The 18664-nt window shown below is 55.7% G+C and overlaps 1 protein-coding gene across 5 annotated transcripts in view; it reads left to right on the top strand.

Moving 5' to 3' along the window:
* Positions 1 to 18664, top strand: part of PTPRN2 (protein tyrosine phosphatase receptor type N2) — a 599207-nt gene that overhangs the window by 370308 nt on the left and 210235 nt on the right. The gene's annotated exons all lie outside the window — the stretch shown is intronic.

Below are 18664 nucleotides of genomic sequence, written 5' to 3'. Positions count from 1 at the left end.
TGAATGCAGAGTTCCAGAGAATAGCAAGGAGAGATAAGAAAGCCTTCCTAAGTGATCAATGCAAAGAAATAGAGGAAAACAATAGAATGGGAAAGACTAGAGATCTCTTCAAGAAAATTAGAGACACAAAGGGGACATTTCATGCAAAGATGGGCACAATAAAGGACAGAAATGGTATGGACCTAACAGAAGCAGAAGATATTAAGAAGAGGTGGCAAGAATACACAGAAGAACTCTATAAAAAAGATCTTAATGACCTGGGTAACCACTATGCTGTGATCACTCACCTAGAGCCAGACATCCTGGAGTTCAAAATCAAGTGGGCCTTAGGAAGCATCACTACAAACAAAGCTAGTGGAGGGGATGGAATTCCAGCTGAGCTCTTTCAAATCCTGAAAGATGATGCTGTTAAAGTGCTGCACTCAATACGCCGGCCAATTTTGAAATCAGCAGTGGCCACAGGACTGGAAAAGGTTAGTTTTCATTCCAGTCCCAAGGAAAGCCAATGCCAAAGAATGCTCAAACTACCACACACTTGTACTCATCTCACACACTAGCAAAGTAATGCTCAAAATTCTCCAAGCCAGGCTTCAACAGTACGTGAACTGAAAACTTCCAGATATTCAAGCTGGATTTAGAAAAGTCAGAGGAACCAGAGATCAAATTGCCAACATCTGTTGGATCATAGAAAAAGCAAGAAAATTCCAGAAAAACATCTTCTTCTGCTTTATTGACTACACCAAAGCCTTTGACTGTATGGATCACAACAAACGGGAAAATTCTGAAAGAGACGGGAATACCAGACCACCTGACCTGCCTCTTGAGAAATCTGTATGCAGGTCAAGAAGCAACAGTTAGAACCCGACATGGAACAACAGACTGGTTCCAAATTGGAAAAGGAGTACATCAAGGCTGTGTATTATCGCCCTGCTTATTTAACTTATATGCAGAGTACATCATGCAAAACGCCAGGCTGGATGAAGCACAAGCTGGAATCAAGTTTGCTGGGAGAAATATCATGAAAGTGAAAGAGGAGAGTGAAAAAGCTGGCTTAAAACTCAACATTCAGAAAATGAAGATCATGGCATCTGGTCCCATCACTTCATGGCAAATAGATGGGGAAACAATGGGAACGGTGACAGACTTTATTTTCTTGGGCTCCAAAATCACTGCATATGGTGACTGCAGCCATGAAATTAAAACGATGCTTGCTCCTTGAAAGAAAAGTTATGACAAACCTAGACAGCATATTAAAAAGCAGAGACGTTACTTTATTGACAAAGGTCCATATAGTCAGAGCTATGGTTTTTCCAGTGGTCATGTATGGATGTGAGAGTTGGACTATAAAGAAAGCAGAGCAGTGAAAAATTGATGCTTTTGAAGTGTGGTGTTGGAGAAGACTCTTGAGAGTCCCTTGGACTGCAAGGAGATCCAATCAGTCCATCCTAAAGAAAATCAGTCCTGAATGTTCATTGGAAGGATTGATGCTGAAGCTGAAACTCCAATACTTTGGCCACCTGATGTGAAGAACTGACTGATTTGAAAAGACCCTGATGCTCGGAAAGATTGAAGGCAGGAGAAGGGGATGGATGACAGAGGATGAGATGGTTGGACGGCATCACCGACTCGATGGACCTAAGTTTGTGCGAGCTCCGGGAGTTGGTGAGGGACAGGGAGGCCTGGCGTGCTGCAGTCCATGGCGTTGCAAAGAGTCGGACACGGCTGAGTGATGAACTGACTGAATCACCTGGTTCAGATGCACAATCTTCCCCGGTGCCCACGGCCGCTCACTGGGGAGGACTGGCGTGCTCCCCACCCACCAGGCCCCGTCGGCGATTGTGCAGGGCAGGCCTGTCTCAGGATGTGAGGACCAGGACGTGATGAAGACACAGTGCTCCCTGGGGAGAGGAGGGAGGCTGAGTGATCCCCGACACTGGAGCACTTTCTGTTGTGTTGCCATTGTGTTTCTTTGGTGAAGGCCGTCTTTCTTTGGCTTGCTTTCCTCTGGGTGTACAGCAGGTAGATGACAACTTATTTTAGGATTTACTTAGAAATGTCCGTCGTGTTGCCTCTGGCAGCAACATTAAAGGGCCTGCTTGTTAAACTGCTAATTTATGGATCTTCTCTAAGTAAATGCAAACAAAGCCCTGCTAATGTACAATGTTCAATTTTTAATTTCCAGTCCATCTTAGATTATAGGACTAAAAACAATATTTAATCCCTCGTTAACACATGAATAAGCGGAAGCTGTCATTTTCAACCAGACGATAACGGGATTATCTCAAGAACTGTCAGTTTATGTGAAAACATTATGTTGCCCAAATTTTCATAAAAATTAGTGGTGGATAATATTCAAGAACAGAGCAATGGAAGGAGGAAAGTCTGCATCCAAGGTAATAAATATTCATATTTGTCTGCTCAGGAGATGAAAATCTAATCAAGGGACTATTGATGCACTGGCTTTTTTTTTTTAAACCAAGACTTTTCATCTAAATTGGGTTTGATATGGAAATTCCTCTCACTGGAGTCTCCCAGGCCATGAGCACTCGGGGCTCGGGGACGGGGTGTCCGCCGGGTCAGGTGTGGCCGCTGGAGACCAGCTCCACCCGCGCGGCGGGCCTTAGCGACGGGCCAGCTCACTGCCCCCAGCATCCTCTGCATTGTGTGTGGGGGTGTGTGGGTGTGTGGGTGTGGGGGTGTGTGTGTGTGTGGGTTTGTGTGGGGGTGTGGGGGTGTGTGTGTGGCACACTGGGCCCTCCCTCCTTTTTCTTTTTTTAAGGAAAAACTACATAATCTCGTGCCGGTTAACTCCAAGCTTCTGCAGGGTTAAAATTGTGTCTTTGTTGACAATTACCATAAATCAGAAGCCACTCTGCCTGAAGCTTAATGAAACATGTATGATTTTAAAGAGAAAAGATGGCGACCGCAGGACACGGTGCGTGTGTCCCCGTGACTGCCCCGGCCCGTCGCAGCTGTGAGGACAGCGCACAGACCCCTGGCCAGTGAGCTCTGACGCGGTGGGCCACACACGGCCGCTGGCCCCTCGACGTGCCTGGCCTTCCCGCATAGGGGCGTCCGGGCCCCTCAGACCCCCGTGCTTGGGACCCCCTTAGACTCGGGCCTCCAGGGAAGCAGAGCCTTCGCTAGTTCACGCTCGTAAGCCCGAGCAGGCCGGACACGAGCTGGTGGCTTCAGCCCCAGCCAAGTAGCAGACGCGGCCCTCAGCCGGCGATGGGACGGCCCCCACCCCCTGGACGGGACTCGCTCTGCGTCACGACTCATCTCTGTCGAATCAGGATGTTGACAGATGTGTATGTTAAATTATGACCCAACGTGCCCTTCCCGTTCACTTTAACCCGACTCAAGTAGAGCAGTCTCGGGGTGGTCTGGTCATCTGGAGAACACGTGGACATGTGACCCCTGAAGGGGTCCCCCCAAGCTCTCCCCGTAGGGGCCGGCTGGGGGCTGCGGTCTCTGCACTCAGATTGTGTGACTCTGACACCCTGTCTATTTTCCTGTCCTGCCCCCCACACACACCATCAGGACCTCACGTTTCCGGCTCAGGGACATCTCAGTCCCCAGCACGGGGTGGGGGGCTGTATACTGAGAGGAGAAGAGCGTGACCCCAGGGCGGGGGTCTCACAGGCTCAGGTCTCTCAGCTGAGCCGCGACCCCCAGCCCCCGCCCGGCGCCCCATGCACCGCTCCTGTGCAGATGGAGTCGGTCAATCTCAGTGTTTTCAGGAGACCCTCCTCCCAGAAGTCGGGTTTGGGGGCATCCCCGTGGGCCACTAGCCTCCTCTGGGGCCCCGGGGCCCCCCAACCTCACCCGACTCCTCCTGACACGTCTCCACTGGTGGCCCTGTGCCGTGCGCCTCAGCCTCCCCTCACCTGCCGGGGGGAGCTGCTGCCAGCACCGCGGCAGAGCCTCATCGTGTACGTCTGTGCGCGTGGTGGGTGAGCCATGAGCACCACCCCCAAGTGTCAGCCAGGGCTCCCAAGGGCAACAGAACCACCACGATAAAGAGAGACGACTCGTGACGAGCAACTGGCCGTCCATCCTGAGGCTGCAGTCTGCTGCCTGCAGGCCGGAGGCCCAGGGCAGCCAGTGCTGCAAGTTCCGGGTCCATCCCGAAGGCCTGGGACCTGGGGGATCCACGGCGCACATCCCAACCCATGTCTGAGCCAAGACCCCAGAGCACCAGTGTCCTTCTCGCAGAAGGGAGAAAGTGGTCTCCACCCAGGCAGCCGGCAAAGTCGCCTTCCTCCACCCCCTGGCTTCTCCTGCAGGACTTGGAGTTCAGGGGGCAGGGTTTGTATAGCGTCTCACACTGAGCTTCCTCCAGGCTGGGTTCTGCTGCCGTGACCTGGAGCATCGTCCTCATGGATTTGGGGGGACAGTGTCCTGTGACTTCTGGGCTCATTCTTCCCTGGAGGTGAAGACTCACCATCGCAGGTGCCCCATGTCCCTGCTCCTGGTGGGCCGAGCAGGTCCTCACCGCCTGGGGGCCTGGACCCAGAGGAGCAGCGGCAGGAGGGGGCAGAGGGAGAGGGGAAGCTCCAGGGACTGTGTCTGCCAACAGGGGCTTGTCTGCAACTAGGGTTGTTTGTGGCGGTGCCAGTGTCGAGTCTGTTCTTTCAAGGGGGTGCATTTACCTAGTACGTGTGAGGTGTGTACATGTGTGTGTGTGTGATGTGTATGCACGTGTACATGCGTGGTGTGTGTACACATGTGTTGCGTGTTTAAGTGTATGTGTGCATTGTGACATGTGCATGTGCAAGCATTGTGTGCACATGTGTGGTGTGTGTGTGTACATGTGTGTGTGCTTGGGTATGCACGTGTGTGTACACGCATGTGTGCGTGTGTACATGTATGAGAGTGTGCTGGGGCATGCACATGTGTGTACATGTGTGGTGTGTGCGTATTGTGTACACATGTGTGTGTGCATGTGTGAGAGTGCTGGGGTACGTACGTATGTATGTGTGTACATGTGTGGTGTGTGTGCACATTGTGTACCTATGTGATGTGTGTACACGTGTGTGTGCGTGTGTACATGTGTGAGAGTGTGCTTGGGTATGCACGTGTGTATGTGTGTGTACATGTGTGGTGTGTGTGCACATTGTGTACCCATGTGGTGTGTGTACACGTGTGTGTGCGTGTGTACATGTGTGAGAGTGTGCTTGGATATGCACGTGTGTGTGGACGTGTGTGGTGTGTGTGCACATTGTGTACCCATGTGGTGTGTGGACGTGTGTGTGTGTGTGTGTGCATGTATGTGGGTGTTTATGGTGTGTGAGAGGGATCATTTGCCACAGCAAGAGCTATAAACACAGCATTAGGGTTTAGGCGCACTCTGGTGGCCCAGTCCACCCGAGACTGCTGCTCCTCAGCTCCTTCTCCGCGGCGCTGAGATACCTACGGGATGATGGCCCAGAAGACGTGCTGCAGCAGAGTCAGTCCCGGAGCCAGGGTGGGAGGGGGTGCAGAATAGTTAGCAAGTGGTCTCCCGCGACAGCAGGGACCACAGGACTTCCTGCTGAAGTCACAGCACTCGCTTACCGGTTCAGTCGTCCAGACTCCCTGTGAAGGAAGCTGGCCCGGCATCGGGGCGCACACAAGAGGCAAGTCGGTGAGCACACAGGAGTCGGATCTCGACCCTGACCTTGTGGGAAGCAGCCCTCGCAGACGTCTCCCCAGACGAGGACCAGCTTCCTTCCCTGCAGCCGTGGCCACGGCCCTGTCCTTGGGAGGAGCAGGACTGGCCTCCCCTGGCCTCCACTCGTGTGTCAGAGTCACAGGCCTGAGGGGAGGGTGGCTCCAGGTGCCGAGCTGACACCGCAGCATCTCGGAGCAGGTAGGTGGGGGTCGAGGTGGGGCAGCAGGCACAGGCAGGTGGACCCGTCCACGCTCTGGTCTTGGGGAGCGCCCAGTGTCCAGGACTAGGCTCCCTGTGGTCCAGTCTGTGGGGGCGGGGCTGTGGGACTCAGCCCTCGTGCTGGCGTCCGGATGGAAGGTCTGTGGTTGTCAGAAGTGGGCTGGAAGGCAGGGGCCTTGGGTTCCAGGTGAGGGGCTGGTGTGTTGGCAACAGGGAAGGTGAGAGCTGGGTGGGCAGCAGCCCATCCAGTTGGGCCTGGAGGGGGCAGAGGAACAGGAAGCCCGGGGGCATCTCAGGGGCTGGGTGGTGCGGTGCAGGGCGGCCCCGACCCCACCTGGCCAGACGTGCATGTAGTGGGTTCCTCCCAGCACCTCAGGGCTGGACCCAGGCTGCCAAGGACTCTCGGGTTCTGTGGAAGTCCAGATTGTGAGGTGGTGGGCGGCCGGGTGAGGAGGAGGGGAGATGTGGTGTGAAGTGGGGAAGAATTTAGAAGCCAGGGAGAAGAGGCGGGAAGGCAGCCCTGTGGCCAGAAGGGCCTCCCTCTCACTGGCTTTCCGGCTCCATCTGAGCCTCCTGTAGAAACCAGAATCACAGAGAAGGTCAAGGCTGGGAGCACGTGGCCCTTCCGGGGGGCTCACTGGGTGCTGGGCACAGGAAAGGGGCAGCGACGCCTCCCACCCGCCCCCCCGGCTGCCTTCCCCCTCCCCGGCCACCAGCGGGGGAGCCGGCAGGACGCAGCTGGTGGAGTTTGCTGAGTGCACTTGTCCCATCCTCAAGCCAATGGTCAGCCTGGCGGTGGGCCGTGTCTCACCCCGTCCAGCCCGGGACACGTCGCAGGCAGGACAGCGCAGTCCTCGTGTGTGCGTGCGTGCATGCGTGTACACGAGTGCAGGCGTGTGTTTGCAGGAACTTTAACCCTGTGCCAGCCTCACTCCCTAGGAAGCCTTCCCTCGGTAAATAGCAGAGGAGCTGAGGGCTTAGTAGCCGTGAGGGGTGGGCAGGGCCTGCAGGTGAAGTGGGGCTGCTGGCTGTGGGCTGGAGCAGACACTCCGGGCGCCTCCCGGCCGAGTGCCCCGGGGCCCCCAGAGGTGGTGCTCACTGTCAGGAGCGCTGACTCAGGACGCTCACGTCCACCTTGGGCCTGGGGTTCAGGGGTCGGGGCCGGGCCCCCGGGAGTGTGCTCCTCCGAAGGCTGAAGTTCAGGAAGCAGCGCACCCCAGGGGCCCAGGTCTCGGCAGGCGAGGCGAGAGGGGCATCGGGCCCTAACAGTGACCCTGGGGCCTGGGAGCCCGGCTTTCTCCCGAGGCACTGTGCGGCCGTGCTGTGCTGTGGCAGCTGGCATGTAAGAGCCCCACCCCACTCCATGCACGCTGGGAGGGCCCAGGCGGGGGGCGTTCTGGGCACCGTGGAGCCCAGCTGAGCTGTCCCCATCGGTGACCTTTGCAGCCCTCCTGGATGTCCATGGGCCGCCTCGGTGCCCAGCAGGCCCACAAAGTGCTCATTCTGGCCCTGGCAAACTGGAAGCCCTGGAAGCATCTGTAGAAACAACCCATGTTTCAGTAAAACATCTGAATGTTTTGGCACCAAGGTGGGACTCGCCGTGCTGACCTCTTTGCTGTCGTCCTGAAGCTCTCATCCTGCGTGTGGTGTGACTCCGAGGGTGCAGGGAAGTCCGTGACTTTGACTTCAGAGCCGTTGTGAATCCTGAGTCAGTCCCCCCAGAGCATGGCCTGGAAGCAGCCAGGTGGTGGCGAGCCTGGTGGCCAGGCCTCCCCTTGACGTCCCAGAACCCGGGAGTTGTGGGCCCCCAGCCGCCCCCTGGCCACAGGGGCAGGAAGTGGGGAGACGGCCCTGGAGAGGCCACCGTCCGGTGGACCAGCTCTGTGCTCTGCCCATGGGGAGGGCCCGTCTGTCTCCCGGGCCGTGGTGACCAGCCCTCAGCTCCCTCCCAGCAGCTCCCAGCTGTTGTCCCAGCTGGTCTCAGGAGCCGGTAGCCTTGGTGGGCTTGGACTCTGCCCCCTCGGAGACTGGCCGCCAGTCGGCTCCGGCCCTCACAGCCCTTGGCTCTGGGCCACTGAGCTTCACACTGAGACATGTACAGCACGGGGGCCCAGGCATGAAGAGGGGGACGGGGCTCCCGGGGGTCTGGGCAGTGCACAGGCCTGGCCAGCCTTTCCTCCGCTTGTCTCTGAGGTCCACTAAGGCTCATGGATGGGAATCCATCCAGCCTTCTGGCCCCGGTGTCGGGCTCCAGTTTAAACCGTGCTGCTGCTGCTAAGTCGCTTCAGTCGTGTCCGACTCTGTGCGACCCCATAGACGGCAGCCCACCAGGCTCCGCCGTCCCTGGGATTCTCCAGGCAAGAACACTGGAGTGGGTTGCCATTTCCTTCTCCAATGCATGAAAGTGAAAAGTGAAAGTGAAGTCGCTCAGTCGTGTCCGACTCTTCACGACCCCGTGGACTGCAGCCCACCAGGCTCCTCCGTCCATGGGAGTTTCCAGGCAGGAGCACTGGAGTGGGTGCTGTCGCCTTCTCCAAGTTTAAACTCTAGTCTCTGTTTATCCGTCCACCCCGAGGACGGTCCAGCTGTCCCTCTGCATCTGAACAGCACACATTCCACATGCCAGCTGTGTGGGTCCTTCTTACACAGCATCTTATGTTGGATAAGAGGCCCTGGGTGTGTGTTTATGTGTATTAAAGGTTCCTTGTTTCATTCCATAAGCACTTTGTTAACCTCAGGGTCCACACTCGGCTCTGGAACCACACACTCCGGAGGCTTCATTCTCAAGGCTTTCCAAGGCTTTCCAATTTCAGTGCTGAAATAGAGGTGAATTTAAAGATAAAAAGTCACAGATCCTGCCCTCCATTGCCTTAAAATCTAGTGGGAGAAATGTGAAGACAAGTCAGCAGTGTGTGATGAATTAGCATATGGAAATAAACGAGAAACTCCTTGTATTCCGAAGAGACTCTGGTGGCCGAAGGCTCCAGTCCCCGGGTTACGTGGGACAAGAAGAAGAAGGTGCTTAGGCTGCTGTGGACGTCCAGTCCCGTCCAGGGCCCTGAACGGCCCCTTGTTTGGAGCCAGGGTGGCTCTGTGTCACTACTTTAGTTGAGATGAGGCCTTGCGGGGGCAGGTGGGCCATTAACCCTGTGCAGCCGTGTCCTTAGAGAGCGGGCAGCATGGGACAGAGCAGAGGCCGCAGCGGGGCTGGGTGCCGAAGGCAAGGCGCCCGTCCGTGGAGACCTGGGTGGGGGCTCCCACACCCTGACCTCAGGCCTCGGCCTCTAGACTCTGGGAGACTAAGTGTCTGCTGTTCTGGGCGCTCAGGGTACGGTGACAAGTTCTGGCCACCTAGGGGGCTCAGGCAGCTGGACATCCATACGATGCAAGCTGTCTGGGCAGAGACCGGGCAGGCAGCGGCCGGGGCTCGGAGAGGACGAGGTCCCGGGGGCTGGTGGGGAGGCCAGTCAGGAGCCACGCGCTGGTCCGGCGGGGAGGCGGGGTTGGGCTGCTCTGATGGGTGGTGCCGGGCTGGATGCACGCGGGTAGAGAGGCTGGGTCCCCGACGGCCACCAGCGTATCTGCGCCGTGCCAGGCCGGGTGCTGGGCTCCTGGCTGCCTGCGGGCCCCCACCACACCAGATGGCATCCAGACCGTAGGCTAGTTTTACACGTTTCCCACTTAACACAGGAACAGCACTCGGCCTCACAGGGACGAACTGTCCACCAGGAAAACCGCCTGCTTCCCGTGGCGGCTGCTCTCGGGCCCCTTTAAGAGAGAAGAGATGCCCCCCTCCGCCTCCAGGCTCCCTCGAAGGAGCCGCGTTTCATTTATCCTGCTCTTGATTTTTAATTAACTTTAGGCTGGTCCAGCTGTGCCTGTTCTGGACTCCAATTTTGACAACTATTGACTGAATTGCCTGGTCAGTCCCATGAAAAAATAAAAATAAAAATGAACCCAGCCAGCCAGTTGCTGATTGAATCGACCGTGCGATCAAACGGTTTCTCAAGTCGCCCGCTTTAGACGGGTCTCCAAATGCATTCAGTTGTTTTATTTAAAGCTAGTGCATTTATATAAATGTAAGGGATGGTCTCCTCTCTGCCCACTGAGTAATTGTCTGGCTCTATCACTTAATTATCTCCACACAGTTAGTGACCAAGATATTAGAGCAGAAGATTAGATATTAAAAGCATGGTTAAAACACAGAAATGAGATTTGCATAGATGTCTAATTCCAAACCAGAAATGTGCTGGGGATGCAGTTAGATACTGAGCCCCGTTCTGGAAAATCCACGCAGGAGAACAAATGAAAATTCATGACTGTATCCAAAAGATTGAACTCTGCCATTAAAAATTTTTTATTCTTTTATTTTTATTTTATTAATACAAGACTGTCGTACAACCTTTGTCATAAATTTTGTACAAAAATAGGGACAAACCAGAAAATGTCTGGCACACACAGGGGTTGGCTGGTTATGTGGTGAAATATTTCAAAAGAACTGAAGGGCTGTATGGACCCGTGTTCACAGCGTCCGGATGGATGGACGGACGGATGGATTGGAGGCTTCCCAGAAAATATTTGCAGATAAAATGAACCTTCAGAGCAAAGGAGACATTTGGAGATATTTCTCTTTCTATGTGAGACCTTTTAGGATTTGAATTAGCTCAGTGAAAGTGCTACACTCGATATGCCAGCAAATTTGGAAAACTCAGCAGTGGCCACAGGACTGTAAAAGGTCAGTTTTCATTCCAATCCCAAAGAAAGGCAATGCCAAAGAATGCTCAAACTACTGCACAATTGCACTCATCTCACATGCTAGCAAAGTAATTCTCAAAATTCTTCAAGCTAGGCTCCAACAGTATGTGACCCAAGAACTTCCAGATGTTCAAGCTGGACTTAGAAAAGGCAGAAGAACCAGATATCAAATTGCTAACATCCATTGGATCACAGAAAAAGCAACAGAGTTTCAGAAAACATCTACTTATGCTTCACCAACTCTGCTAAAGCCTTTGAGATGGGAATACTAGACCCCCTTACCTGGCTCCTGAGAAATCTGTATGCAGGTCAAGAAGTAACAGTTAGAACCAGACATGAAACAACTGACTGGTTCCAAATTGAGAAAGGAGTACATCAAGCTTGTATATTGTCACCTTGCTTATTTAACTTATGTGCAGAGTACATCATGCAAAATGCCAGGCTGGCTGAAGCACAAGCTGGAATGAAGATTGCTGGGAGAAATCTCAATAACCTCAGATGCACAGATGACAGCACCCTGATGGCAGAAAGTGAAGAAGAACTAAAGAGCCTCTTGATGAAAGTGAAAGAGGAGAGTGAAAAAGCTGGCTTATAATTCAACAGTCAAAAAACAAAGATCATGGCATCTGGTCCCATCACTTCATGGCAAATAGTTGGGGAAACAATGGGAACAGTGAGAGACTTTATTTTCTTGGGCTCCAAAATCACTGCAGATGGTGACTGCAGCCATGAAATTAAAAAGACGCTTGCTCCTTAGAAAAAAAGCTATGAACCAACTCAGACAGCATATTAAAAAGCAGAAACATTACTTTGCCAACAAAGGTCCATCTAGTCAAAGCTATGGTTTTTCCAGTATTTATGGATGGATGTGAGTTGGACCATAAAGAAGGCTGAGTGCTGAAGAATTGATGCTTTTGAATGGTGGTGTTGGAGAAGACTCTTGAGAGTCCCTTGGACTGCAAGGAGAGCAAACTAGTCAATCCTAAAGGAAATCAATCCTGAATATTCTTTGGAAGGACTGATGTTGAAGCTGAAGCTTCAATACTTTGGCCACCTGATGTGAAGAGCCAACTCATTTGAAAAGACTCTGAAGCTGGGAAAGATTGAAGGCGGGAGGAGAAGGGGGCAACAGAGGTGAAATGGTTGGGTGGCATCACCTATTCAGTGGACATGAGTTTGAGTAAACTCCGGGAGTTGGTGATGGACAGGGAGGCCTGGCGTGCTGCAGTCCATGGGATCGCAGAGAGTTGGACACGACTGAGCGACTAAACTGAATAGCTGAATAGTGTGAGACCTTACAGCTTCAAGAGCCATTAGAACAAGGATCAAAATAATACACTGTTAGTATCAGACCTTCAGATGTCTTTAGGACAAGGTATAAATCCAATCTTACAAAAAATAATGAAGCCTAGTCTATAGAGTCGCAAAGAGTCAGACGTGGCTGAGCAACTGAACTGAACTGAACTGATGCAACCATATGTTTGAAACTGGTTATCACTGAAGTATATTTGAGAGCAAAATGATCTTTATGTGATCATGTAATATAGGGAGTTACTTTTAAATGCTGTTTATTTCATCTTTTTCTCGTGCTTTAGAAGTTATTTCATAGACGCTCTACAGAATACGGCTTCCCAGGTGTTCCTAGTGGTAAAGAACCCGCCTGCCAATGCAGGTAGACGTAAGAGACCCAGGTTCAATCCCTGGGTCTGGAAGATCCCCTGGAGAAGGAAATGGCAACCCTCTCTAGGATTCTTGCCTGGAGTCCCACGCACAAAAGGGCCTGACGGGCTGCAGTCCACAGGATCTCGCAGAGGCGGAGACGACCGAAGCGACTCAGCACACACCACAGAATCACCTGTGTATCAGGACAGCGGTGGACAGACACACTGCCATGAATCAGTAACTGCCGCCAGGCGCCCGAAGCTGCAGGACAAGGACATTTTGGAGTCATTTTTTCTCCCTCGTGTCTGTATCTGTACTGTTTCTCCCAAAACGCTGACCTTTGTGATCCTGATCTCCGACCTAAGTCCCCGAGGACAAAGCTCAGCTTCCTGCCTTGCTTCCGCCGGCCGGTCCCTCTGGCCGAGCGCCCCAAGTTGGGCGCCCTCCTTCTCAGTGTGGCCCCAGGGGCCATCTGCATGGCGTCCTGCGTCCCCAGCAGGGCCTCTCCTGTCCCCCTGGGCTGGACCCTGGACAGACCATATCCCTCAGTCCAGGTAGAGGGGCTTCAGGTCAAGCGCATGTGCACAGCAGAGCCCTGGCCCGCAGGCCCACGGCTCAGACCTGGAAGCGGCCAGGCCAGACCCCGGAGCCTGTCCAGGACCTGCCCGCCTGCCCTCGGGCACTGGCTGTCCTGGTGGCAGCCTGGGAGACCCTCTGTGCTCCCGCAGGACCCGAGGCTCAGGAGACCCTCTGTGCTCCCGTAGGGCCCAAGGCTCAGGAGAACCCCCCCGCCCCGCCCTCCCACAGAGCCCGAAGCTCAGGAGACCCTCTGTGCTCCCGCTCAGCCCGAGGCTCAGGAGACCCTCCGTGCTCCCGCAGGGCCCAAGGCTCAGGACACAGAGCAGGAGCGTGGCTGTGGCCGTGGTCTGGCTGAGGCGGGCATGGGGCACGCGTTCCCGGTTCTCTCCAGCTCAGACGTGTGTCTCGCATCCGGACGCTAGAACCCCAGATCCAGGTGCCTGCAGGCCTGGGTCCTCCTGAGGCCCATCTCCTCAGGCGTAGATGCTGTCGTCCCCCCGAGTCCTCACACGGTCGTCCCTGTGTGCATGTCTGTGTCCTGATCCCTTCTTACAGGACACAGTCCTATGGGGTCAGGGTTAGGGTCACCCCCTTGCCTCTACAGACCTGCCCCAGGTGCCTCCCGGGGACCTGGGGTTGGCACTCGGCATGTGAGTTGGGAGCACAGCTCAGCCCTAACCTGCAAGAAGCAGTGTCTCCTCTCCAAGCCCGACTTCCCGCACACACCAGAGGATGGAACCCTCGCCCTGTCGATGGAAATGCCCGCTGGTCCCCTCGGGAAGAACTTGCTGGCAGAGGTCCGGCTCCGCCTCCTCTGTCTGATCTTCCAGGCCTTTCTGCTGAGGCGTCACCAAGGAGACGCAGCCGTGACAAAGGGCCGCCTGCCCCCTGGGAGGAAGGGCTTAGGGTGTTGACCGCGAGGATTTCCACTTCACATTTACACAGAGTCAGACACAAAGGAGCTGAGCGAGGTGCCGGGTGGAGGGGCACAGACAAAGCACCGGCCCTGGATTAGGGGGTCCCCGCGCCCCTGCCTTCCTCACGAATCTTAAAGAAAATGCGCCTCCTTCCCTCCCGTGCTCGGCACCGGGGCTGCTGGGACCGGGTCTGCGCCCACCCTGCCGCTCGCTCGCTAGGGAATTAATTACCCCCAGGAGAGCCGGGCTCCCCTCCCTGGTCAGCCCTCGTCTCGATCTTTCGGACAAGCCCCTCTGGGAGAGCCCAGCAGGTGGGTGACGGTCCATGGGTGGACCCTGGGCAGGAAGCCTGCTGCCCCCAGGAGGCCCCCAACCAGGGGGACCCCTTCCTTCCAATATAAGTGCCCGCCAGAACTGTGGGCTAGTGGGAGCCACTCTGAGCCTCACGCTCAGATGGTTTGCTGGGTCACTAACAACATCCACGTCCCTCCCCAAGATCTGAAAAGTCCGCCCATCCTTCGTGAGCTCTGACCCCCCACCACAGGCAGACCATATTTTCTAAGATGAAGTTTTTTAGGCACCTAACTTTAAAACACAGAGAAGGCAATGGCACCCCACTCCAATACTCTTGCCTGGAAAATCCCATGGATGGAGGAGCCTGGCGGGCTACAGTCCATGGGGTCGCTGAGAGTCGGACATGACTGAGCAACTTCACTTTCACTTTTCACTCTTATGCATTGGAGAAGGAAATGGCAACCCACTCCAGTGTTCTTGCCTTGAGAATCCCAGGGACGGGGGAGCCTGGTGGGCTGCCGTCTATGGGGTCACACAGAGTCGGACACGACTGAAGCGACTTAGCAGCAGCAGCAGCAACTTTAAAACAACCATTCTGGGGGGAAGGCGACCTGGTGTGGCAGTCATGAGATTAACGTGTCTTGTTGTGGCCTCGTCACCTGGACGTTGTTAAGAAATTTATCTCGGTGTGAGCGGACCTCCCTGCACTTTGTAATGAGTTGCTTAATAATTGTTTTCCTAATTGTTTTGAACAGAGATGTGCAAATTAACTTTTTAAAGAAAGACATTGGTGTCTCTTATTGAAAGCATGTTTAATTGGGCAAAGAGTGTGCTAACATTTGAACTTTTAAAACAAAATAATCTCAATAGAAATAGTTTTCCTTGGTTCTATCACTGTGACCCTGGATTGTTTTTAGCATATTTAAAAAATCTAGACACAAAGGTGGGCATCATTTTAAGCAAACTTGACCCTGAAGCCTGGCAACACTGTGGTATCATTTTTAGGAGAAAAACTCCGCGCGGAGGTGACGGTTCTTGTTGTGTCGTCCTGCTTGTCTTTACCAGGCGGGGAAGCGTCACGTGTAGAATGGAATTCTGACTGTGCGTGCGCTTCCAGTCTCGGGGGATGTGTGCTGTGACTGAGGCCGTGGGCAGGTGTGAGTTGTCTCGAGCGAGTCGGGGCAGGTGTGTGCTGCATGAGCACCTGGAGAGAAGACTTTGCTCAAACACACACACAGGCCATGGGGCTTGCACACACATGTCGTGCTTCTTGTATGAAAGAGAACTGCGTGTGTCAGAGGATCTGAGGACATGGGTGCTTCCTGAGAGGTCCCGTGTGTCCCCAGGGCCTGACTGCCCCCCACTTCTGGTCTGGTCCTTGTGGAGAGTGGCTGTGATGGCCGGCACCCTGGCTTGCAGGGTGGCAGCTCCCGCTGCCCACAGTGGGCAGGAAGGTGCGTGCTGCCTGGTGTGACCCCGTGGGCCGGCCTGGCCTCGTGTGCTTGGCCCAACCTGGCTGGAGCAACTCTAGATGGGAAGCCCCTGGATAGAGGAACTAGAAGAGCTGCTCTCAGGATCCGAGCCGAGGATGCCCAGAGCAGGGTGTCACAGAACTCCTGTTCGTGCAGATCTGTTGTTAGAAAACAGAAGCACATGGACCCGGACACTGGGAAAGACTGAGAGCAGAAGGAGACGGGGATGACAGAGGAGGAGATGGCTGGATGGCATCACCGACTCCATGGACGTGAGTCTGAGTGAACTCTGGGAGTTGGTGAAGGACAGGGAGGCCTGGCGTGCTGCAGTCCCTGGGGTCGCAAAGAGTTGAACACAACTGAGCCACTGAACGACAACGGCCAGGGCGTCTGAGTAGAAGCCAGTATAAGCTAAAACAGCAGAGTTCAGACGCGTCAGCTCCTGGAGGGCAGTCCGAGGTGCAGGTGGACTCTGTGTCCACCGCACAGCCTACCCTCCCGCCGTGACGGACCCTGGGCTCATCCCGGCCCAGCACCACAGCCGCAGGCGCGCACCCCTGCCTCCCGGGCCGGCACAGGCTCCGCCGTGAGAGAGGGGACTGCAGGGGGGCCTGAGAAATGCCACCTCCTGCCGTTTGGAGCTCCTGGAGGGTCAGGGCCATCTCCTCACCTGGACGTGGGTGGTCGGGTCTCACTCTCGGGGCGGGGCCCCAGTCACTGAAGTAACAGGAGACCTGTGAACATCCCATCAGGGTGCTCATCTGTGGTGTCATTATGGTGACCATCTCGGCAGTGCTGGCCCAGGCTGGCTCCTGCATCTCACTGATCCGGGGTGGGGCTCCCCCACTGTTGGGGCCCCACCTGCTCGCCCTGCCATCAGGGGGAGCCGAGGGCCTTGTGTCTTGGGAGCCCCCTGCTCTCTGCCCCTCAGCTTTCTCTTTGAGGCCCCCAGACTGCCTTCTGCGCCCCTCCGAAGGAGACATGGGTGTTTAGGGTCCATAAGAACCCAGCTGTCCTCACGGTCAAATGCAGCAGCTCTCAGTTTTCAGGGTCAGTTTCCTGGTTTGTGTTTCTGTTTGTCTGGCTGTGCTGGGGCTTGGTGTGGCACGCGGGATCCTTCTGTGCAGCGCACCGGCTCTGGTTGTGCGTGGGCCAGAGTGCCAGCCCGGTAGGTGCAGCGTCACGTGGGATCTTAGTTCTCCGACCAGGGATCAAACCTGTGCCCCCTGTGTTGCAAGGCGATCCTTAACCCTCAGTTCAGTCACAGTCCTGTCCAACTCTGCGACCCATGGACCACAGCACGCCAGGCCTCCCTGTCCGTCACCAGCTCCTGGAGTTTGCTCAAACTCATGTCCATCGAGTCGGTGACGCCATCCAACTATCTCACCCTGTCGTCCCCTTCTCCTCCCACCTTCAGTCTTTCCCAGCATCAGGGTCTTTTCCAATGAGTCAGTTCTTTGCATCAGGTGGCCACAGCTTCAACATCAGTCCTTCCAATGAACACCCGGGACTGATCTCCTTTAGGATGGACTGGTTGGATCTCCTTGCAGTCCAAGGGACTCTCCAGAGTCTTCTCCAACACCACAGTTCAAAAGCATCAATTCTTCGGCGCTAACCTTTCCTTATAGTCCAACTCTCTTAACCCCTGGACAACCAGGAAGTCCCTAGGTCAGTGTCCACTTTTCTAATTTCCTCGGATGTCACAGCTGGAGTCACAGCTGGGAGCTTCTAAAGACCCAATTCTGTGATTTCCGCCCTGTCTTCTGAAAACACCAGCAGCTCCTCCTCTACAGGCCCTCGCTGCCCAGGCACAGGTGGCAGGACTGCCCACTCTGCCTTGGCACCCCAGGTTTCCAGCCGCCCTGTGCCTGCTGACCAGCAAGTCCCGAGAGGCCCAGAAAACTCTCCTTTGAGTCTGACCACATTTTCTCCCCTTTCCCTTGGTGATTCGCGCCCCCCTGCATTCAGAGTGGTGTTTGGATATTTTCCTTCGAAGCATTTACAGTTCCGTGTCTGTCTACTCAGGGCTGGCTCTCACGTGTTGAGGAACACGGGTCAGCCGAGCCTCCTTCCTCCCCGAGTGGCCCTGGTGCCACCGCGGCATCCTCGCGTGTCTGGGGCCCTCCTCTGCCCCTCCCCTAGGTGCCCACGCGGGGTCCTGTTGCTGGACGCCGAGTCCCCGGGCAGTAGGGCAGGCCCCTGCCTCGGCCAGCAGGCTGTCTCTGTGTCCGTGGCCTGTGACTGAGAGCACATGTGTCGCACGGCTGCACGCGTGTGGGGAGAAAAGCCTCAGAGACAGGGGCTTCAGCAGCATCCGTACCAGAGGGGCCGTCGGCGGGGTGTGGGCCATGGGAGCCGCGGGCCGGGCCCCGCGCGTCTGCCTCCTTACCCTGCTGGCCAAGCACCCTCTCCAGGTGCAGCAGTGTCCGCCGCAGGCCGGGCCCCGCGCGTCTGCCTCCTTACCCTGCTGGCCAAGCACCCTCTCCAGGTGGAGCAGGGTCCGCTGGTGAGAGCGGAGAGAGAATCTCTGGGTCCTTCTCTTTCTTGATGGAGATGCCCTGGGGTCCGGGCCGCCTCTCGCCTGTCTGTCTGATCCCGTGGGCTCCCCAGCCTGGGGGCCTGAGCTCGGCATCTGCATGTGGGATCAAGGCCCTCCCTTTACCCCCCACTCCCTCCCTCCACCCTTTGGCCGCCAGGCCTGCCAACGGCATCAAAGGGACGCGACGCAGAGACGCTGTGACCCAGGTCTGCGGGTGCTGCACTGCCCGCCTGCCCGGCGCCTCCCCTCCTCATCTGAAAACACACGTCACGTCCGCATGCAGACCTAGCAGTGGTTGAGCAGCACAGAGGCAGGAAGTGAGGAGCTGGGTGCGAACCTGTCGGGCGCATTTAGGGACAAGCCTGAGGGCTCCCACCGCGTTAATACTCACCCAGCGACCAGCCTCCGACACCTCGCTGTTCTCGGCCTGGCCTCTCCCACCCGTGGGGACTCAGCCTCCAGTGCCTGGGGAAGGTGGTGCTGCAGGAAGGTGACCCAGGTAGAGGCAGGTGGGCACAAACCCAGGAGGCGGTGCATGAACCGGAGCGGCACACCGACCCCTGGGGACGAT

Source organism: Bos javanicus, chromosome 4 (assembly GCF_032452875.1).
Source record: "Bos javanicus breed banteng chromosome 4, ARS-OSU_banteng_1.0, whole genome shotgun sequence".
NCBI lineage: Eukaryota > Metazoa > Chordata > Mammalia > Artiodactyla > Bovidae > Bos > Bos javanicus.
This window is presented reverse-complemented; position numbering and strand designations above follow the sequence as displayed.